At 43.7% G+C, this 24301-nt stretch overlaps 1 protein-coding gene across 3 annotated transcripts in view; it reads left to right on the forward strand.

Moving 5' to 3' along the window:
• The window catches only part of ARHGAP32 (Rho GTPase activating protein 32), a 190079-nt gene that overhangs the window by 103826 nt on the left and 61952 nt on the right, over positions 1-24301 (forward strand). The window contains exon 1 of one of the 3 annotated variants that reach the window (XM_039496379.1): positions 22799-23040. The exons of the other annotated variants lie outside the window; for them this stretch is intronic. The gene's annotated coding sequence lies outside the window, so the exon portion shown is untranslated. Of the gene's footprint in view, positions 1-22798; positions 23041-24301 lie in introns of those variants that run through there. 3 annotated transcript variants of the gene reach the window in all.

The raw sequence follows: 24301 nt of genomic DNA on the forward strand, positions 1-24301 counted from the left end.
AGGACTTTAACAGAGAACTAGATAGATTCATGGAGGTGAAGTCCATTAATGGCTATTAGCCAGGATGGGTAAGGAATGGTTTCCCTAGCCTCTGTTTGTCAAAGGGTGGAGATGGATGGCAGGAGAGAGATCACTTGATCACTACCTGTTAGATTCACTCCATCTGGGACACCTGGCATTGGCCACTGTCGGCAGACAGGACACTGGGCTCGATGGACCTTTGGTCTGACCCAGTATGGCCATTCTTATGTTCTTATGTTCCTTTAAGATCTTTAAACCTAAAACAAATGCAGCTGGGAAACAAAGACAGTGATAGTTCTAACCCTCTTCTGCCAAAAATGCTAGGGCCACTGAATGGCATTAAAACCATGATCAAAGACGAAGAAAACACCTTCATAACCCCCGTGCAAACAAAATGAGGGTGACAGCTGGAAGAAAGACGGGCTAAAAAGTTGGGAGACGGAAGAGAACTAAATATAGCTCGCACAGCACATTATATATTTTAAAACAATCTTCAGGAGAAAAATAATTAAGCTGATTTCCTTAAAAGTGGGTAGATAATTTTATTAGTACCCAGAATGACTCTGAGAGGACCTGAGAGTAGCATTCTTTTGGTGCCTAGAACAGCCTGATTTTGGTTGGGGCCTCTAGACGCTGATGCAACACAAATAATAATCAGTCCAATATCAGTAAAATTATACCCCCTTGTCAGAGATTTAAGATCTTAAAGGTGGAAGCCTGATATGTGTTGAGCCTCCCTTGTACATCCCCCACCGTAAGATGCTCTTTTTATTCTTGGGTTTCCATGGTTCAAAAAATAAACTTTTAAACATATTGGTTATTTAAAAAGTCCCCCTCTCCTGCCCCAGCCTTCCCCAGCAAATTGGTCTAAAGATGGCGCTTTGCACTGCATGGTGGGGAATGGGAATGTGGTTCCTATTCCCGGTATCTTCCTATGTGGATCAGCAGGGATTTGGGGACCATTGCAGAGACATCTCTAGCTGGAAGGAAGGTTGTCGTTTGACAGCACTCGTTCTGTCCGTTATGAGGAGCTGCTTTGCTGAATGCCTCCAGTGAGGCAGTGGGGGCTCACAGACTTGGCAGAAGGATACTGGCCACTCGTGAGGCCGCAAAGGAGAGCAACAGAGTAGTACATGGTTGTGTCTCTGATAGGGCCATGCAATAGGCGGAGGCTTTCCTTCTTTAAATACTGCCAGAAGTGTCAGTAATCATAAAGGATCTGTTTTCTTTGTCATCCCAACTTTCAGTGACAAAGCAAAGAGCCCCGGGTATTGATATCGGGGCAGAGACTCCAAGAAGAGGGTAAAGTTGATTGACACGAGGCCATATTATTGACATACAATGCAAACAAATTTTGCAGTGAGGGTAGTGAGTACTAGTGAGAGCCAAGAGGGGGTTTGGTTTTAAGTTTTTTGGATGTGTGGAAAAAACAGAGAGAGGAAGAATCTTCTTCATTTCTTCTTGTACAGAAAAACTTTGTGGGAAAGAAGTAAACCTTGATCCCTCCAGAAATGCCATTCGTTCTAGGGTTCAGCAGCATTTAACCTCAGATGTCGTGTTTTTTTTTTTCTCCTTTGTAACATGAAAAAAAGAATGGCTACATCTCTGGTTACTTAATGCAGTCTGAAAGGTCAACACTCACTCACTCTGCTTTAAAACCATTTCGTTAGAGGGAAGAGTTCAAACACTCAATCAAGTATAATATTTCTGCTCAAAGGTATAAAGCTTATTAGTGGTTTTGTTTGTTTTTCTTGTGAAATTAATTTCTTTTGGCAGCCATGTCCCTTTCTGAGTAATACGATTGAAGCAAATAGATTAGAAATTTGGCTGCCACAGTGCATGGAGCACCAGTACATACCATGTGCGACTTCATTGACATGGCTTAAGTGTTCATCTGTGCTCTACACCGGTGGTTCTTGTTTGTAATATTTCCCTACATCAAAGGGCCCCAGTTGCACATCTCCTGTTTCTAGTAATTTAGGAAGACTTTGTGTGTGTTTTATTTTTTAATAGAAGTTTCCCTCCTCCCCGCAGACTTTGCCAGTGTTAGGGGGTAGGTATCTCTCTTCTTTGTTTTTCTGCTCATGTAGCTTTCTTTAGAGTTAGAAGGAGATGCATGCTCATCTAGGAGGAAAGGTTTATAGAGCATGAGCCTAATTTTAAGTTTTGCTGAGCACCCCTGGCTCCCGTTGACTTCAGTGGGAGTTGAGCACCTCTGAAAATGAGGCTGTATATCTTTAGGGTCCTGACTACACCTGACACCGGGATTGTGCAAGCTACAGCCACGGTTAAACACCACCGGTGCTAGCAAGGTTCTAGCACTGCCATTATCAAAACCATGCTGTAAACTCTCTACTGAGCTATCTGCAGCAGTTTTCTCTGGGATGAGGAGAGAAGAATCCTTATACACCAGTGTTAGGAACCTGCTGACAACAATTGTTTTTCCATGTGGTTGTAGCTAGCCCAGTTCTTATCAAAGGATAGGCTTGTGGGTAATGTGCCTACGTCTAGTTTTGCCCTCATAAGTGTGTAGAATGTATGATGTGACCTACAGAATCTATGCCTCAGAGCACATCAGATAACATAAGAACATAAGAAAGGCCGTACCGGGTAAGACCAAAGGTCCATCTAGCCCAGTATCTGTCTACACAGGAGTGCCCCAATGCCAGGCCCCTGAGGAGAAGACCTAACAGGCAATGATCATCTCTCTCTCTCTCTCCCATCATCCATCTCCCCCCTCTGGAGAGGGCTAGGACACATACATTACCATCCTGGCTAATAGCCATTTATGGACTTAGCCACACCCATTTATTATCCAGTCCCCTTTATTGTTATAGTCCTAGCCTTGCCTCAACCTCTCCTCAGGTAGGGAGTTCAGTTGACTGACTGTCAGCGCGCGAAAAGAAGAACTATTTTTTTTTTGTTTTTGCCTGCTGCCTATTAATTTCATTTGGTGACCCCCTATTATGGTATTTAGTAAATAAGTAAATTAATTTTTCCCTTTTTCTTTTCAACTCATCACTATTTTTATATATCTCCCCATATCTCCTCCTTTCTCCTCCTTTCCAAGTCTAAGCCTTAATCTTTCCTCTTTCCTCTCTCATTCCTCTCCCTCTCTAAACCCCTTTTTTTTTTCTTTTCTTTTTTTTTTTTTTTTTCTTTTCTTTTTTTTTTCTTTTTGACCACAGAGGAGACCAGTATTCACATGGATGTGGATGTGGTGGATTATAATATTATATATATATATTATATATATATTCTCTCTATCCCCTTATTCCTTTTCCTTATTCCTTTTTTTTTTTTTTGCTTTTTGACACACTCTGGATCTTCAGAGAACTATCTCTATCTACTATCTCTTTAGATTTCCTTCCTGCTCTAGACTTAAATTAGCCCCATTGTATGTATAGTTGTATTTATTTTTTTTTTTTTTTTTTTTTTTTATTATTTACATTTTACATTTTTATTTTTTTTTGCCCATTTGTTTTGCCATTTGCTTTTTTTGTTTTTTTTTCTTTTCTTTTCTTTTTCTTTTCTTTTTCTTTCTTCTTTAGTGTAGTGTGTAGTCTCTTGCCACCTCACTTTGCCACCTCACTCTTTTTTTCCCCTCATCCAGATAATTTATGAATGGATTGAATAACTAGGAGACCAGGACTGACCCCTAGTTTACCCCCTCATTCTTCCCCATTAATTCCTTTCCTCCCCTTTGTTCCTTACCCTTCCTTCCCCTTCATCCTGTCCTCCTCCCTTTTCCCCATCCAATCCTTGACCTTTTACCTTTTTTTTTGAGGTTTTGGTTAAAGACTTTTGAAATCTAAATCTAAGAAGACTACTGAAAACTCTCCCCCCAATCCCACATGTTTATGTTGTTGTCTTCCCTCTGTATTAAGATTAAATTTCCTTCGAGAAACCTTGAAGAAACCATGTTGACTATTATGTTTTTTATGTATGTTTCAATGTTTATTCTTACAATTGTTTTTTATAATTTTTTAATTTTTTTTTTTAGACTTGTTGTTTGTGTTAATTAATTAGCACCCCATCTGCCCTCCTTTTTAAATGTCATAGCTAACTTCTTTCATTTGGTTAGTCATTAGCTAACGGAACATTAGCAGTCATTGTTTAAAGGACTTAACCTTAACATTTTGGTTTCTTTCAGAACTCTTGGTTTAATAGTTCATCTTGTTTGGTGACTTGTTTGTTTTGTGTTGACATTATATCCAGACTCCCCTCCTCTCCTGAAACCTCCTCTAGTGACATTCCAATCCTCTTCTCCTCCTCAAAAGTGTCAGCAATCTTTGGAATCTCCTAACATCCTCAAAGCAGCCAGCTCCGGTTTGACTGAAGATCAGAACCCAGACTTTTGACGTGTTCTGTTAATACTCTTTCTGCAAATGAAATTGTTAGTCTCCTAGAGTTTGTTCCATTAGCTTTTTTAAATTAACCATGTTTGTCCTTTCTCTTGCCTTGTCCCTCTCTGCATCCCTTTTCCTCCCAATTGCATGCAGATTTGGAGATGGCTAGTGTAAAGCCAGGTTCTGCATGTGTCACAGAGACTCTGAACCAGTCCCAGCTGAGCTCAGGTAGAGCCATTATGGACAATTAGCTTCTCAGTGTCCTAACCCAAAGTCTAACACTGTACGTGATAGCAGTAGCTATGTACTAACACCTTAGGTTTGGTTACAGAAGCTAGATATAGTTGAAATAGATTATGTTGATTTTTATTTCTTTCTGAAGTCTGGAAAAGCAAGAGCCTGATCCTGAAAATCCTTCTTCATGCAAGTTTTCCCATTGAAGTCAGTGGAACAGTATGCTAGAGTAAGATCAACAGGATTGGATTCTTTTAACATGGCAGTATTGACACTATTTATTTGCAAAATGGGTTAGCTTAGAAATCTCCTCACCTGCATAAGCTCTGAATCTAAAAGACGGTTCCTTTTATAGTGCGTATAAAAATACATGGTACCAAAACCATCTTGTTCATGCACCACAGAGGAGAGCTTGCTCGGACAGGAAAGAGAAGAAATGTGGTTTAAATGCTGTAGTTTTGCAGCAGCCTAAATGGCCATGGTGTGTGCACCGTTATAGTGATAGCTAAGAACCGCTGTGTTGTCATTGTCATGACTACATTGCAACAGCCTCTCAGGAGAAACAGTAGATAAAATAAAAGCACTCTAAGGGAGCTGAGGGACCGTAGTGTGCCAGGGATAGAGCCAGCGTGCTCTAGCTATCCATTCGGCAGTTACTGCGAATGACTCACTAGCGCACATTTTAATTTCTTGTTTTTATGAATGAATATCTGGAGTTCTGTCTTTAACATGGTTTTATACAAAACTACGGCTGAAGGGAGGTGAGTGGCAATGGAGTATGTTGCCCTTGTTGGCATTCTCAGCAGAGAGAGATCGATGATGAAATGCATGCACATAGCAACCATCAGGTCAGCAGAAGTTGTCCCTCTGAGGGAGGGCTGAGACACCTTGCATCACTTCTGTGCCCATTCTGCTGGTGAACAGAGGATTTCATTTTCCAAAGCTGTCAGCACAGTGTCTTTCCACCAGCACTAAATTCACCTTAAATAGGTTTTAAAAAAGGGGGAGGGGTAATTAAAAGTGGGATTTTCCCAAAGGACTTAGGAACACTGGTGTTCCATTGGAACTCATGGGATTTTGTGCTCCGGAATTCCTTGGGTGCACTTAAAAAAAATCTTTGTAAGCTGAACATAATAAAGAAATGAAGAGACCAAGAGCCATGAAGTACAGTTATAGGCGTGCTGGATCGATGCTGTGCGGTGACAATGGATTAATTTAATATCTTGTGCAATGAGTCATGGTCCCACAGAACTCAGGGCTGTGGATCACATGCTGTCACCATATATTTCTTTGAAGCACTTGACTCTGCCCCCTTGAATTGGATCTGAAGTGTACTGATGTCCGCACTATACATTATTCACACACAGTCCCTGTTTAGTATTGTGGTTCCCTGGGTGTCATTAATGTTAATGGATATGGCCATTGATGTTACTCTAATAAGTGAGTCACCAATACTTCCAGGTACGCTTCAGATCCTCCTTTTGCCTGCCCTGTCCACAATATTAGCATCATGCTTCTTTCTTGCCCACATATGAGAGCTAATTAATGAGCTGAAAGTTTGTACAGTGCTTTGATGGAAAGTGCTTCAGAAGGGCCAAGTGTTATTTTCATTCTCTCTCATAACTGGACATCTCCCTATTGCCACCTCTTCGGTATTGCCCGTGTATGCCACTGCCTCGATGGTACCTACCTCCTGGGTACTTTTAGCTTCTCACTTCAGAGGTTAGCAGCAAAGGGATTTTTTTCCATTGGGCCTTTGCCCTCTGTTGCTTCTTTATAATGGATAAAGAGGGGCTGGATGTTTTTTTTGTTTTTTTGTTTTCCTCCCTCCAGTTCTTTCTCTATTATTTTGCTGCTATATTGTACCTGGGAAATATGAGCAGAACTAAGGCAAGTCTTCCTTAGTTTTACTGTTTGGGAAGTTTCAGGATGTTTACTGTGAACTCCAGGCATAATGCTTACCACGAGTGGTTCCAATGACTTCCTATCATTAGAAGATTGGGATTATTTGGGGGACAGTAGCCGTGTCTTTAAGTGACTGCCCAGGACCATAACAGAGATGTGGGATATGGTATCTCATTGGAAACACTTGGCTGCCTTTTTTGCTCTTTAAATTCATGTTCAGGGTTACAGAAATAGCAGTAACAGTTTCCTCTCAGACATCATTTAACAGCACCCATGTTTCGCTTTCACTCTATGCCTCTTGTCCAGTTCCATTTTCCCCTTTCTTGCTGCAGTAAATAAATAAATAAAAAAGGAGGGAGACCAGAGCAGTGTGCTGACATAATGGGGTGCTGCTATATGCAAGATTCGCCTGCTCTGCATTGCATTCTAAACCCTAAAACCTGTGGCAGACCATGTGAAGTTGGAAGGGTGGTTTCCCAGAACTTCAATTTTTAATATTCTAGGAACAAATATTAATAAACTGTGGACATTAGATGCTCTGATAAATATTTATTGTAGGAGATCTGACGTATCCGCTGCAAACTAGTCTGTGTGCTGTAACAATGTATAAGAAGTGTTACAAATTGGGTGTGGGAAACATCCGATATCTGTTCCTTGGAAACACTATCAAAAGGACATCTTTGCACCCCTCCCCACAAATCTCTAGAAGCTGCCTGCCATGAAATTACTCACTGTGCTTTATATGCAATTCAAAGAGCTTCCCAGAGGATTTACAGGAGCGATAAATCCCCTCAGAGCATGTCCTCCATCTGTATATCAGCCACAGTCTAGATCGAAATCTCAAGCTCTTTGCAGACATGGAGCCAGTGAAAAGTGCTGTTTTGAAGGACGAGTGTCTCAGAGTTTGAGGTGACCTGGTAGGACATTTAATGCAACAAATGAAGGAAAAGCTGTCCTTGAAATAGACTGAAGGTGGACTATCTCCCTCTTTGGTCTGTGTTGGCAGGAAGCTGGGATCCAGGATGATCTATCATAATATGTCTATAGCTGAAGTTGATAACCTACCCTCCACCCCAACCACCCAAATCAGCTTCAGAACATAGGAAGTCAAGCAATGCGTGCAATCAAAAGGCCATATTTCCTCATCCTCCTGTGGGATTTTCCACTGGAAGGAGTGTGTCAGTGCCAGGAACAGACATCACCATTTCTTCATGGAGTTATGTCCAGTTAGTTCCATCAGGCGCTCTGCGGTTTGCCTGTTCACCTTCATGGAACGAGCAGGGTTGGGGGTGGGTGAGGAAAATACAGTTCTGTTCCCAGAAAAAACAGATACCCAGAGATGAGAGTGACAGGTTATCAACTGGGCCGGGGAGGGATTCTGCATAGTGACCCTCTATGCACCCATCCCTCTGGCTTCTGGCCTCCCTCTGGCTTCCTGATGGCACAGTTCTGTTGGAACCCAGAAGGGGGTGCTCCTAGCACACAGGTTGACTCGTTTCTGCAGGCTTTGCGGGAGAGACATTAGCCTCCCTCCCGGTCCCATCTTTAACCGAAGCCTGCCTGCCTTCCGCCTACAGAGAAACAATGCCACATGGATGGCTCAGCCCCACCCAAAAAGGGCAGAAGGCTCTGCGCACAGTTTCCAGGTAGATGATCTGGCCCAAATTCTTAATATGAGTAAAAGTCTTGAACATGAATACACCCCCCCCCATTAAGATTCTCCCGCACCCCCTTTTTATATTACCATACAGTCTTTAATAACATGATCACATGCTGTTTTTTCCACTTGACCCCTGCCAAATTCAGTGCACAGAATGGATGGTGCTCACTTATTGAGCAGTTATTCAATATATTTTTTCCTCTCGATTGTTCAATGTGTTACCCCAGGCCTTATTTAATGCATATTACTCAAACCGTCCTCTGTCGACAGAGGGTATGTCTACACTACCCACCGGATTGGCGGGCAAGGACCGATCCAGTGGGGGTCAATTTATCGCATCTAGTGTAGACATGATAAATCGACCCCCAAGTGCTCTCCTGTCGACTCCTCTACTCCACCTCCGTGAGAGGTGCAGGCGGAGTCGACGGGGGAGCGGCAGTAGTCGACTCACTGCGGTGAAGACACCACGTAGCTGAGGTTGCGTAACATAGATCAGTCCCGTCCCCCCCGCCACCAACAGAGTAGGCCAGGCCAGAGTTAATGATTTTGTCACGGGCATGTCCATGGAGTTCATCACAAATACTAATGAATTTATTTTCACAACACTGCTATATCCATGGCTCCAGGGCTAGCTGCACCTCTGTTCCCAATTTGGTCTCTCTGAGTGCACTCCCTTCGGTGTTAGGCCTTGTGCCTTATCCCTCTCCTGGGGTGAAAGCACATGATTTTTTCACTCTTAGACCAGGTACATGGGATCGACCATGGTTTTCCAAGCAGATCTTCCTGGGTTTGGCATCTGCAGTTCTTCCCTTTGGGATTCTGTGACACATGGTGAATACAATTTTCAGACAGCCTTCTAAAACGCAAGGTACTGTTTAACCTTAACAGCAGGAAAAAAGCATAGTAGAAGAAAAAGGGTTTTAAAACAACCAAAAGTCTATCAATTAATATTTTGCCTATCTTTGATAAAGATCCTAGTCAGGCCTCACTTTCCCAGTCACCCTGCACCCTAGTTCTGGGTGCCTGTCTGATTCACTTTACTGGCTCTCCCCTGCTTGTCTGTTTAAATCTAATCATGGTCCTTGTTCACCTGTGTTCACAAGTTTGGACCCTTGACTCCCTTGACAGACTAGTCCAGTGAGCTCAGCATTGCACAGAGGTAGAACATCCCCAGGGACAATGCAGGAGACTTTCTCGCCAAGTGTTGGCAAAGGAGTGACTGTCTCAAGTTGTTATGCTTCTGTTTGTTTCACCAACAGCTTGTTGTTGACCTAAACCAACACATTCCTACAGTAAACATCCTACACTGTACAATAAACATCCCAATAGCTAGGTCAGCATTCAGCATTCATAAATTATTGCAGCTCAGCCCTGCCCCATGAGGTGAAGGGGATATTATTATCCCTGTTTTACAAATGGGGAACCAAGGCACAAAGAGATTATGGTCAACAATACCCACTGATTTTGGGTGCCCAATCTGAGATGGCTAGGCCTTGACATTTCAGTGCACTCTAGCACTGGATAGCACTTGATATGTTTAAAACACAGCTCCCATTGACTTCAGATTCAGCTGTGAATGCTCAGCACTTCTGCGTGTCAGATAGATGCCAAGGATCTCAGGCTGGGCGCTCAGCAAATGAGGAACACACCATTAGTGACAGCCTGTGAAAAGTTTGGTTTAAGTGACTTGACTGGTATCACGTCGGAATTCTGTGGGATAGAATCCAGTTCTCCAGGGCAGAACTCAACTGTCTTAACCATGAGTCCACCCTTTCTCTTCCAGCAGTCACCTGCCGTACTCCCTCTCAACTCCTCTGACAAACGAGGCAGTGGTTCCACAGATAACAGCCTCCTTTGCTGCACAACCCTGATTCTTCCTCACAGCAGTGCCATCCTGTGCAGTGAATGATGCAGGGATACTGTGGAAAAAATAGGATGTGTTCATATAATTAAAGACTATCATCATGTGCCTTCAGAAAGGGACTGAATTAAGGTTGCCTAGGAAACCTTAATTCTGGCACTTAACGTTTGAGTGTTTGATTTTGCAACCTTAATCATGGTTTTAATGTAGTTCATTTGTGTATTTGCCCCCAAGGCTTTTAAAAAAGCAACCTGAAAAATAATTTTCATCATGAGGCACGATATTGACACTCACATGGGTCATCAGCAGGTTGGATCCTTTAGATGGGCCCCCTGAGCTAATGGAGTAACTGATAGAAGTAGAATTCTGCCATGTGGCTCAGCACTAGAGGATGTGGGATACCCACTTCGCCAGTAGATTTCAGAGAGTTTTGCTAAGAGCAGAGGAATGGTGAGACTCAAGAATGTGGCGTTCCATGTCAGGCCCTGCAGGAGAGTGTTCTCCAGTGGCACAGACTCTTCAATCCATTCCCTCCACGTGTGAGCCCTTCTGCCCTCTCCCTGTCTCCGTCCTCTCTTTTCCCCACCTCTGGCTGCTTACTCCCGTCTCATTTTGCTCACCCAGCCACTTCCAGTCTCCTCACCTCAGGCTTTTTATCCCAGTCTCTTCGCCCAGGAAGTCCTAGTCTCGCATTTCAGGATTCCCTGTCTCAGTCCCAGTTTTCTTGCCCAGTCTGGCCCAGTTCCCATTCTTGACTCCTCATCCAATCTGTCTGTCTCCTGCCGCCCTGGCCTCCAGTCGTTCCCTCCCACCCACATTCCCCTTCCCCGCTAGCTCCCAGTCCCAATCGCAATCTCCAGACTCGTCATCCAGTTTCAATGACACCTCTCCCCAGCGCCCCCAGGTCTCCTCGTCTCAGGCTCATTGCGCAGCCAGTCTCAGTTCTCCCCCCACGTCCTGGCTCCTCCTCAGATCTGTCTCCACCCCACTGGTTCTCAGTCCCAGTGTCTTTGCCCTGTCAGCTCCAGCCCCCTGAGCTCTTCATCTGATCTCAGTCTCTCCCCACTGCGCCCCCAGCTTTTGGCTCTCCTCTGCCCCATTTACCTGCCCAGCACCCAGTCCCAGTCTCTCCACATCTCACTTCTCAGACCCCATCCCCCCCCCACACACACACACACCATTGCCAGCCTCCAATCCGCTCCACCAGCTCCTTGTGCCAGTCTCACCTCCTCCCTCCACCACTCTCTGCCCCCCGCACTCAGTTCTGGCTCTTGTCCCCTCTGCATCCCCCTCCATGCCGTCTGGGCCCAGCAGGGGATCATTGAGAGCACCCTGATCTCAGTTCGGGTGCCCAGACCTGGACCCGGCATGGCCTGCAGCAGCCCACAGCTACACTTGCAGGAAAGTCCCATTGACTTCAGAGGATTGTGTGCACATAAGGCTTCCAAAACCAGTCCCTCTGCCCTTTGGTTTCCTCACTATTAACTTTGAGAGGACAGTCCAGCAGGATACCAGTCATCTAGCCTCAGCCCAATTCTGCAGTGCCTGCACCCAGCAGCAACACAGGAGCATGCCATGGAGTAATTTCCTTCCACCTCACCAGCACTCAGGCCCATATCTGCTCTGCTCCATGCGAGGAAGCAGACAGGAGCATAGGACTTCCCCAGAGCCAGACAGTGAGTCAGTGGCAGACCCAGGGTTAGAACTGCACAGCTGAACTCGACATGAAGTTGTGAAATGTGCCCTGAATTCCCCTTTTCACCTCCTGCTGAAAAGGGCAGTTATTTAAACATAGGGCAGGTCTACACTAAGAGCGGGGGTCGAACTAGGGTACGCAAGTTCAGCTACGTGAATAGCGTAGCTGAATTCGAAGTACCCTAGTTCGAACTACTCACCCGTCCAGACGCCGCGGAATTGAAGTCCGCGGCTCCAAGGTCGACTCCGCCACCGCCTTTTGCAGTGGTGGAGTACCGGAGTCGACCCCGGCGCTTCCGGAGTTCGAACTATCGTGTCCAGATTAGACGCGATAGTTCGAACTCCGAGAAGTCGAACTCACCGCGTCGACCCGGCTGGTAAGTGTAGACTAGCCCATAGATACCAAGAGTGTCAGCGGTTAAAAGAGGCTTTTGGTGTCGATCGATGATGGTTTAGAGGAGGTCTCTAGCAAATGAGGAAGAGCAGTGGATTTTCAGGGAGCATGAAAAGAAGTTTAGAAAATTGTAAAACTGTATGTGCTGAATACTCCCTCCACATACAGCTAAGAGTCTGGGGTTCTGAGCATATATTTCTGAATTTAACTCCGTTTTGAATTTAGTTTTTGCTGGGAGATCTAAAAATAGTCTGCACGTGCACACAAATAAAGTCTGTAAATCACTGGCTGGTTTAGCAAGTGAGAGACAAGCAATAATTTAAGGCATTTCAAATAAATTCCTAAGAATACATAGCATTAGAATGTCAGTGCATTTTTTCCTCCTTTCTAATCCTTTAATAGTGTAGATATTTTCCTGCAGCAGTAAAAAGAAGCAAGTACAAATGTTGGCAGTGCTGAAAAGGCTCTTAGGCATTCATGGTGGTGGTTTTTAGACACAAACTACACGGAGTCATGGGTAATATTTGCAGTCAAATAAATATTATTTGTAATCTAAACAACATCATATTTTTGTAGGGTTTCCAAGATGTTATGGAAAATTATTACCAGGTTCTTGTGTGTAAATGGGTTGCTCTCTTTGGAAGTGTACATTTTGGTATACCCAGCATTAACCAGGCCTCCATTTTTGAAGCTCCAGTGATTAGGTCCTGGACATGTATCTCTTCCAATAACTTGCGGAGTAAGGTAACATGAGCAAGGTGGTAGAACTGGGCCATAAGCAGTGCTTTTTGCAAGCACCAAAGTAGTAGTAATAAAACGTGCCTTTTTTTCCACACGCTATTTTCTTTTTCACTCTGCCTGCTCTCTGTTCCAGTTTTCAAGATGGTCTTTTAAACTGGATTTGTTTTTCTCACCATTTGTGTCAAAGAAAGACTTGAACCTTAAAGCAGTCAGTTTGAGCTTTCAATCCACAAGTATTACATTAGGCAAAGGGCAGATTGCCCTTCCCTGCTTTTCCTATTCTTTCCTTATAGCATTGTGCACCTGTAAATTACTATGGGAGTCAAGCTGTGGAGCAGAAATACTTTCAGGTAGATTTAACCACAGATGCGTGGCACATACCTCCAATCTGTTCATGCTTTTGCATGTGGATTTATCAAGAGTCGTGCTGCTGCATACCTTGAATCTCCGATTACACCCTGGCCCCATGAAAATTCACACAGGCAGCAGAATATCTGCTTAGCCTATCTGTCAGCAGGGGGTGGCACTTGGGCTCTAAATGTACATGCCTGCGGCTCTTGTGCTCTATTGGTTTAACATTAATGTTGCTACATCTCCAGGGAAAGTGAAAAGAGACTTAAACAGCAGGGTCAAAAAGGGGACATCATGTCAGCTAAACCACGTGGTAGTTAATAATCTTGGAGGCGTTCTTAGAGCAGTTAATTGTCCCTTGGTTTGTATGTGCCATTGCACATGTTTGGGGAGAACCCTTAAATTATCACAGAAGAAAGCATAGTTTAGAATACTTCACAAGGTCTCCTGCTACAGTCAATGACAGATCTAATTGTTTCTAGTAGAAGGCCCAGACACTGCTGAAGCAGGGTTTTCCTCTCTTTTCCAATGAGTTTAAACTTGCTGCAAGATATAGTTTGGACATTACTCTGGCTTTCAGGGCCTGCTTCATTAGCTTGGGAATCAACTCGCGCTTGTGATTAATTCAGAAGGCTCTGCTGATTTGAAGCTTCATTTGCAGGGTTTTATTTAAGGCCTGTGTCAACCTCACGCTCATTCTTTTTCAGGATTTAATCTTATAACTACAGTGTGAATCTTTTCATTTAATTCTTTGAATCAGTCTCTCAGGAACTTGCTGTGTTCAGGAGAAGGCAGATAAAAGTCTTCAGCTGTCTGCTTGATCCACCATTGGCCATATATCTTCCCAGACTACTTTTACCTTGGTCAGTGAAACACATATGCACTGATTCATTTTTATAAACCTGGGCGTGCAAGGCAGGCTATTCCACTTTATGGCTCCAACCACAAAGGGAGAACATAAGAGTGAGGCGCTCCCATCAATCCCAAGATACTATACGGCACCCAGACATCTTTATGGGAAATCTGCTGCAGGGGCCCTGTGAGTAGGAATCCTGATTTTTGTTCCCAAGCCTGCCTCTTCCTTAGTAGTGTGATGTTTTGCTTCTCTGCCTCCCAGCCAGCTTTCAACTGTCATGTTAATGTCTCCCAAATTAGCTTATAAACAGGCTTTTTCAGAGGACTTGATTACAGGAGAAGTGTGGCAGAATGTGAAATGACACCGCAAAATAAGGCGCCTTCCTTCCATGGTTGAATTTGCCATTTTGGAAGATGGAGAAAGTTACAAGGTGAATGGATAGGATTTGTTTAGCCACATGACTGCTATTAACATTAGCCCAGTCATGAGAATGAACCCCAGACTGATTAATCAAAGCACCTCTGCAGATAGCTCAGAAGTAGCCTCAGGAAAACAAAGGACAAAGTTCAGGCTAAACTGTACAATATATGGGCCTGATCAGAAACCCATTCAAGTCAGTTGTGACTTCAGTGAGCTTTGGATTAGGTCTTAGAGTCTTTAATTTGTTGTTTTGTATTTGTGTATTAGTGTTGCAGTATTGGGGCCCATTGTGCTAGGCGCTGTATATGGTTATGTCTACACAGTAGCTGGGAGGGCACTTGCCAATGCATGTAGACAGACACGCTAGCTCTGTTTGAGCGAACATACAGAAGATAGCGGTGTGGCCTTGGCAGCACAAGTGGCGGGTGGCTTGGGCTTTCTGCTGGAGTATGTACCCAGGAGGTCAGGCAGAACCGTATTCGGACAGCTACTCCCATGCTGTCACACCATGCTACTGTTTTAAAAACACTAGCTCGAGCGGAGCTAGCACACATCTGCCTGCCTGCGCTGGGCAGCACTATCCCAGTTGCTGTGTAGACATAACTTAGGGGAGACAGTCCCCGTCCTGAAGAGTTTTTATAGTCTAAATAGAAAAGATGGACAAAATTTATAGCATGTGAGAGAGAGGCAAAGTCACTTGTCTAAGGCCGTGCAGACCTCGGTCATGATGAACTCATGCAATGAAATCCTGGCACTATTGAAGTTGGTATTAGTTTTGTCATTGGCTTCAGCGAGGTCAGAATTCCAACCTGGGTCTCCTAACTTCCAGTCCCTTGTCCTAGCCACTAGACTACACTGCCTTCCCGATACGTCACCCTGTATCTGAAGTAAGAAGTTATAGGGTCTGATTTGTCTCTCATTTATACATATTTTACATTTGTGATGTATATCCTGTGCCCTTTGTAGATGTAGCAGAATATGAACCATATGCTTCTGGTTTCATTTCATGCAGGTAGTTCATGTGTACCACCATCAAGTATTATGATTCATGCACAATAAATGGTCAGAGGAAAAATATGGGCCTTGGAAAAATTGTGGAAAATTAAATCAACCCAATTGTGCCCATGTTAAATGTAATAAAAACCCTATGCCATGCCATGTCGTGCCATGCGGCGCTCATTTCAGAGGTGCAAGAATTGAGACTAATTTGCAGTGTGAACATTTTGTGAGGCATTGCCTGTGGCATGGAACCATGTTTCTTCAGGGCTGATGGTTCCACCTTTAAAGCACACATTGTAAAACACATAGTAAAATCTTTTCTCAAGCACCATGATCATCATCAGAGCGATAATCTCCAGCTAATAAGACCACCATTGTAAATTAGGAAAGGAGTTAATGTTGTTTGTGACAGGACCCTTGCATTCTCATTCCAATTATCAGGAAGTAGGAGCACTTGTAACCTGCAGCTTCGCTTTTAAATCAAACTGTGCAAAATGGAATGTTTAATTAATTCAGCCTTGCAGAATTCTTGCCTAAGGCAAGCTGTGAGTAATGTTTTGTTTCAGTGCATCATAGTTAAAGGGGATGAGTGGAGTTGAGGGCCAGCCAAGTATGTTTTTCTGACTACTTGTGTGACTGATATAACTGTTCTGTGTTTCTGTATTTCCTATATTAGCCTTGCTGATCTGAATTTGTAACTGAATTTACTTTTGTATGCGTTTTCTACAAATGTTTTAGCAAATTAATTTGACAGCAGGAATGTTCATGTTAATTATAAGTGAATATTAGACAGTATTTGCAGGAAGAGAATTTTAAAGTCAGCATAATGAATATACACACAGGAAACCTCATTCTGTGAGTTAAACTCATCCAGGCAGGGAAAAGAAATGTGATATTGTAATCTGCTTCCAACCAAAACAGCTCAAATTATGAATATCAAACTGAGAACAAGCATCATCAGTAGGCTTGACTTGGTGAATGATTTTGAACAAATAAATTCAAGAAAATTGTGAGTTGTTTGAGGACCATCTGTGAACAGTAAAAGAAACAAAATGTGTTGAACAAATTATTCATTGGGAATTGCTCACCCAGCCCTACTGTTTGCCAAGATGCCTGTGTAAACAGAAGCAGATTCCTCTTTAATCCTTCTGGCCTCCAGTTTGCTTAATTTATCCACAGATTCTACATCTCAGTTTGTGACCTCACAATGCATTGTGTGACATCCCTGCATAAATTGGGTACATTCAGGAACAGACTGATTATACACAATAATAGTAATCAAATCAAATTTATTACTGTAGTGTGTTTGCCTTAAAATAATAGTAGAGTGCGAAGACTACAGGTGACACACTGTGAGTAGTCCCATTGGCTTCATTGGAATTCTTGGAATACATAATGGCCTTGGCACTTATTCAGCAGTTTTCATCTGTAGATCTCAAAGCACAAAGGTTTAGATTTGCCCCCGTTTTACAGATGGGGAAACTGGAACCATGGGGACTCTCAGGAAAATTAATTCCAATTAACTAAAGGTGCAAATTTAAGTGGATTAGTTAAACCACATTAAATCCCCACGTGGATATTCTTATTCAGAAGTAACATTCGGAACTGAATTAAGACCACTTTAATACCCCAGCAGGAATTTTTCTGCCATTGTAGGAATACCACCTCCCCGAACGACATTAGCTACATCAGCAGAAGCCCTTTTCTGTCCATGTAGCAGGGTTTACACTGCGGGGTTGGGTTGTTTTTGGAGGGGTGGGGGGGTTGACATAGCTGTATCACTAGGAGACGTGGGGTGGTTGGGTGTTTGTTTGTTTGTTTTCCCATCCCTGACCAATATAGCTATGCTGGTATAAATTCTTAAGGGTAGACCAGGCCTGAGTAGCCTGTATAGACAAGCTCTGAATGAGAGTGTCCACAGAAAGGTAATGAAGTTTAACTAGTCCACTTTAAATTCACACCTTCAGCTAATTCGATTGAATTTTCCAGAGGCCTGAGTTACTATAAATCATCCAGAGCAGTGGTGTGAAGAATTTAGAGTTCTTGGATCTGACTCGATAACTGAAATTGGTGGATGTGGCCAGGGCCATATTAAGGAAATCCAAGGACCTGGGCACGTCCCAAATGGGGCTGCCTGTGGCACGGCCCCTCCTTGGGTTAGCAGTGGCAAGGGCCAACCATGACTCCTTTTTTGGGCAGCGTGCTCCCTAGACCACCATTCTCTGATCTTCAGATGGGCTAGGGCAGTGGTTCTCAAACTTGTGTACTGGTGACCCCTTTCACACAGCAAGCCTCAGAGGCTGACTCTCCTTTATAAATTAAGAATACCTCTTTATATTTAATACTATTATAAATGCTGGAGGTGAAGCGGGATTTGGGGATGGAGGCTGACAGCTCACGACCCTCCACATAATAACCTCACGACCCCCTGTTTGAGAACTCCTGGCCTAGGGTCTGCTCTGGAGAAGGGAGAACTCAGTCCCCATCCCAGAAGACGACTTGTGGAGGCCCCAACCACCACCACCCCAGCAGAACTGTGATGAGGTGATGACAACAAGGAACTTCCATCCATTGAGTCCCCTGCTGAGGTGATATCTTACGTGCGTCCGTCCAACCCACCCCCCATTGCAGCCAGGTATCAGAGTTAAAAGCTCATTTTGATGAGAGCGGCAGTTCACACCTCTCAGAGCCATTGTTTCAGGCAGTCTCCAAACTTACAGCAGGTCTGCGCTATAAACCTGCAGCGGTGAAGCTGTGCCACTGTAGTGCTTCTGGTGAAGACACTCTAAGCCGATGGGAGAGAGCTCTCCCGTCGGCTTAATAACTCCACCTCCACGAGAGGCGGTAGCTGTATTGGCAGGAGAAGCCCTCCGACAGACATAGCGCTGTCTACTCCAGCACTTAGGCCGGTGTAACTATGTCGCTCAGGGTGTGGATTATTCACACCCGAGCGATAACGTTATACCGAAGTAATTCCATCGTGTACACCAGGGTTCAGATCACAGTTTCAAGGCTATCTCCACGATCATAAGGGCTAGAAACATTTTGTTTTTAAAAAATGAAAGCTGTGATTCTCATGTCATGTGACTCCAGAAGCTGAGACCCAAGGCATGTGCCTATGTGTTAATCTAGCCCTGGGTGCAGCCATGTTTTAAAACTCCTTTTCAAGGTAAAAGCGCTTCCTTTTACCAGGTTGTTATGGTTTGCCAATGCTACTCAACTTCTCTTGTACATTTTTATGTTCTCTTTAAATAAGTAGAGGCTCATGTTTTCTCTAAAGTATCGTTAGTGGCCATGGGAGAATCTCCATAGGCTGCCAAGAACAGTAAGTAGGGTTTCCCATTTGGGGTTAAAGCTGAAAACATCTGACTAAAGCCAACATTAGTCCTGGATCCGGTACTATTCAATATTTTCTTTAATGACTTGGATAACAGAGTGGAGAGTATGTTTATAAAATTTGCAGATGACACCGAGGTGGGATGAGTTTCTAGCATTTTGGAGGACAGAATTAGAATTCAAAATTACCTTGACAAATAAGAGAATTGGTCTCAAATCTACAAGATGAAGTTTAATAAAGACAAGTGCAAAGTACTTCAGTTAGGAAGGAAAAATCAATTGCACAACTCAAAATGGAGAATGACTGGCTGGTTGGTATGTACTGCTGAAAAGGAGCTGGGGGTTATAGTGGAACACAAATTGAATATGAATAGGCTTGACAGAATTCTATTTTTAATTTTTTATCACTTTGATAGATAATATTGGTGTTTATTTTAAAACATTTTTATGGTATTTTTGCAGTTGTGGGAGATTATGGAGGGGTCAGAAAATAATTATTTAATTACAGTAGATATTGAGAATCAAAAAGGTAAAACTTTATAAACCACTAAAACTCAAATTGTTAACATCATATGTCAAAATTTTAGTCTTAAATCAGACTTAAGTAAGTTCTCAAGCGGTATTTTTCTTACTTTGCCTATATGTAAATTTTACTTATTATCAATAGAAATACTTTTTTGTCAGTTTGTGTACAGTGAAATGTTTCAGTGTTTACCAATAAAAATCTAATCCTTCCAAGCCTAAATGAGAGTCAACAACGTGATTTGGTTGCAAAAAAGACTAATGTCATCGTGGAATGTATTAACAGCAGTGTCATCTGTAAGACACCTGAGGTGGTTGTCCTGCTGTACTCAGCACTTGCGAGGGCTCAGCGGGAGTAGTGTGTGCAGTTCTCGGTGCTACACTTTTAAGAAGGACGTGCATCAAATTGGAGGGACTCCAGATTAGAGCAACAAACATGAAAAAGGTTCAGAAAACCTGACCTATGAGGAAGGGTTAGAGAACCTGGGCATATTTAGTCTTGAGAAAAGAAGACTGAGAGGAGAATGATAACAGTCCTCAAGTATGTTAAGGACCGTTATAAAAAGGACAGTGATTAGTTGTTTTCCATTTCCACTGAAAGTAGGATAAGAAATAGTGGGCTTAATCTGCTGCAAGGTTAGATATTAGGAAAATATTTCCAACTATAACAATAGTTAAGCTCTGGAATAGGCTTCCAAGGGAGGTTGTGGAATCCCTATCATGGGAGGTTTTTAAGAACAGGTTAGACAAACACCTGTCAGGGATGGTCTAGGATCTCTCGAGGTCCTTTTCAACCCTATTTTTCTATGATTTTGTAATAGCTTTTCATTAAAGCATATGCTGAAAATGTACGGAATTTACTACTATGCTGATGTGCCTTCTAGCACCCATGCAGTGACAGTGCTCATGGGTGCATGCTAATGAAACCTGATAAAAAGAAGTCTGTATAGAGTGTGGATCTCAGGTTTCCGAGGGCCAACAGCCAGTGGGTTAGGTAATGTTCTGGTCACCTGTTGTTTTAGTCCCAGGAGCCATGGATTCCTTGATTTTCATGTTCTGTTTTAGTGTATGATGTTTTAATAGTCTTGTGTCTTGCCATTTTGGAATTGAGGATCAGTGAATGTGGTAGTGACATTGACTCAGCTATTTACTGAAATCTTTGAGAGCTGCCCAGTTAAACGGGAGGCTATGGGCCATGTGTTCATCATGGCTGGTGTAAATCAGCAGTACTTTTAGTCAGTCAGTCAATCAAACCTTTGGAAAGAGCCTGCATAAGCTCAGGGTTTGTCTACATCAGGGATCGGCAACCTTTGGCACGTGACTCGCCAAGGTAAGCACCCTGGCTGGCTGGGCCAGTTTGTTTACCTGCCATGTCCGCAGGTCGGACGATCGTGGCTCCCACTGGCCGCGGTTCGCCGTCCAAGGCCAGTGGGGGCTGCGGGAAGCGGCGTGGGCCGAGGGATGTGCTGGCCACCCTTCTCGCAGCCCCCGTTGGCCTGGAGCAGCGAACCGTGGCCAGTGGGAGCCGCGATCAGCCAAACCTGCGGACGCTACAGGTAAACAAACTGGCCTGGCCTGCCAAGGGGTTACCCTGGCGAGCCGCGTGCCAAAGGTTGCTGATCCCTAGTCTACATACAGTGGCATAGCTGTACCGTTGCAGCTATCCCTCTGTAGCTTCAGTGTAGACACTACCTACACCTACAGGAGGGGTTCTCCTGTCGGTGAAGGTAATTGACCTCCCCGAGAGGCAGTAGCTAGGGTAATTCTTCCCTTGACCTAGCGCGTCTACACTGGGGATTAGGCTGGTATATCTCCATCTCTCAGGGGTGTGGACCAGGCCTCATTCAGAGAATCTGCACTAGAGAAGAAGAGGCAGCTGCAGTTTTTTCCCCACCTTCCTACAGGCTGCTTCAGAGCTAAACAGGCAGGCAAGTTTACTTCTATCCTGTCAGAACATGGTGGAGAGGGAAAAATGAAGAAATTTTTGTTTTAGTATTTTATGTAAATTTTCCAGCCAGCTAGGGTTTTAACCTGCTACCTAAATGCTATTCAGTGGGTTAAAAAATGGTGGTATTGATGTCACAGAGAGTTGGCCCTATTTGTTTCCTCTTCTGCCCAGTAGATCCAAACAGCTGATTAACTGCAGAGCAGAAACCTTGGGTTCCCTGCTAATTGGATTAACAAAACCAGATCATCCATGGGGCTTGTCTATATTAGAAAAGTTGCACCAGTGTAACTAAATTGATTTTAAATCAGTCTAGTTACACTTGTGCAAACACCTAATGTAGACCCATTTAAACTAGTTTAAACCTTGCTTCAATCTGTTTAATTTGATTAATTACCTGGTTAAAGTAGTCAGAGGTGTGTTTTGACTTGGTGTTTGCAACCTTTTGTGAACGGCTGTTCTCTTTTGTTTTTTAAAACAACTTGCAGGGTTTCTTTGTAAAGGGAAAGTTTAATTTAAAAAAAAATCCTACCCCTTTCCCAACTCACAAGCCATCTTGCTTTATGAGCTTCAACCATGTAGGAATTAGGATTAGAAAGAAATTTCCCCTCTGGGCAGGTTATTCTATAGCTGCCTCCATGGCTGTGAGGAGTCTTGCCCCATCCTCTGAGAGAGCTGGTACTGGCCCCTGCTGAAAGCAGGATTCTGATTCAGTGCTGCAATTTTTATGTTCCAGTGGACGTTCTCCATTGCTAGAGTAACGTAAGACATGACAGTGACATTCAGGAAGTGTGTGTGTGACAGAGAGACACTGACATCCAGTGTGTGTGTGACACCAACATGCAGGAAGTGTGTGTGTGCGCTCACAAATGAGAAAGGAATGGGGAGATTTTTTTCCTGACTCATATTGTTATTACTGACTTATTTATAAATAAGCACCATAGGTATGCCTAACACTTTAGAGACGAGCAGAGGATGAAATCCCTGCCCTGAGCGGTTTACAGTTTAGGGAGGAAAGGGGATTAGTTTATTTAGATTAGATTTTCCACCCAAGACCACGTGGAGTGAGTCTTACTATTACACCCTGCAGGACTAGAATTCCTCTGTGTGAAAGCATGAGTCAGCTTTTTATTGCCCTCCCTTTCTGTTGATTCAATCACTTTTCTTATCTCTGGAGCCAAAGGTATTGTCCTGTCAACAGGCCACTCCTTGTGCCTTACAAACCTGGGCCTGCTGGAATAAATGAAAAGCGGCAAATGAAGCGAAACCAGATCCAGGAGGAGGTAAACTAGAAATTCAACCACTTGGGGCTGTTGTCTGAGTAATAAGCAGTCACCTGAGTAAAAGGGTGGAGCTAGACTAGTGTAGCTTGTTTCACAAGTGGGAGCTTTGGGAGGGGCCTCTTGTGGAGTTTCAATCACAAAGCAGAGCGTGTACTGCCTGAGACAGTGTGTGTGTGTGTGAGCCTCAGGATCAGAGGTTTTGCTGATCAGGAGACAAAAGCCAGAGCTTGAGAAACTGGACTGGGAGCCTGGGAGAAGAGAGCTGCGAGGGGATGTGAGTGTGGTGGACATTTGAACTGGAGGCACTGTGCAGTGGAAAATGACCTTTCACTCTGTCTGGATCTAATCCTCGGTGGCTGGACTAGAGAGCTGAGCTGATTAAGAAACTCCATTGCTGTGTTAATGAGTTTTGTGGAGTTAGCCTGCCACTGCTGAGGTACTGATTTTCTGGCCTGCAGCAAGGACAAGGTAAGAGGCACTTTTTGCCTTGCTTTGGTGTGTCTCTTGTCTAAGACTTGCAGGGCTTTTTCGGTTCCCTTCACTACTTGTTGCTTAGTTGCTTGCTTGTTATTGTTAGTATTGGTTGTATTAATATTTATCATCTTGCAGCACAGTGTTTTGAAAGAAGCTTTTTAACAACGGCACGTCAGGAATGAGAGTCTGATTGGCCTAGGTGTGAGTTTAAAATACTCTGGGCATTTGAGTCATTTTACTCTGTAAATACCAGTTTGCTTTGTAATGTTTTCAAGGGACTGGGATGTACAGTACAGAACACTGTGGCAGGAACTGGCCATCCAGGATTCAGCAACTAGAGAGAGCCCCGGTGCCTTATTTCAGCTGCAGCATCCGTATCTTTCCTGACTATCTCTTTACCCTCCTCTGCTAGATGAAAAATACCTGTTACTCAGGAATAGGTAGTGACACTTGGTTGTCTGTGCCGTAACTGTATCTCGACAAACTTGTTTTTAAGAGAAATAAGCTCCCCTGGGATCCATGCCCTTGGGCAGATTGCTTGGCTCTGGAGTTCACTTGTCATGCCAACAAAATATTTTATTAAAGCATATGTGTGTGCGCATGCACACACATACACACATAGCTTCTGTTAATTGTTGTAACTCTGTTTTCTCTTCTGCACATATCTGTTCCTGGGTCCATTTTAAGCATTTACCCTTACTGGGTCCCTAATGGTAAACAGAATTTTATTATACACAGACGTAGGGTCATGAATGCACTAGAGCAGTCCTGGATACAGGAATCACATTTCCGACACTCATGAAAGCTCTCACTAAAACCCTAGGAGAGAAGGAATTTCAGGACGCGTAAACTCCCACGCCATACTCAGTTTCCCTCCTTGTGCGTATTGTTTGGATTGCAGCTATCTGAGATAAGCCCTTCCTGCTCCTACCAAATGTGCAGCTACACCTGGATGCAAAAAAGCCATAAGACAGATGGGAGTGTCTAAAATTTGAATTTCTGTAGATTCTGCATATCAGTTTCACCTTTTTTTTTCCTCTTCTCCTTTTAACTGCAACTTGAGGCAGGCAAATCGCCTTAGGGATCCCCTGTCCTTCAGCCTACAGATCAGTGGTTCTCAACCAGGGGTTCACGTACCTTTGGGGGGCACACAAAGGTCTTCGAGGGGGTACATCAACTCGTCTTGGTATTTGCCTACCTTTACATCAGGCTATATAAAAAGCACTAGCGAAGTCAGTACAAACTAAAATGTCAT

The sequence above is a fragment of the Mauremys reevesii genome, linkage group 12 (assembly GCF_016161935.1).
Source record: "Mauremys reevesii isolate NIE-2019 linkage group 12, ASM1616193v1, whole genome shotgun sequence".
In the NCBI taxonomy this organism is placed as follows: Eukaryota; Metazoa; Chordata; order Testudines; family Geoemydidae; genus Mauremys; species Mauremys reevesii.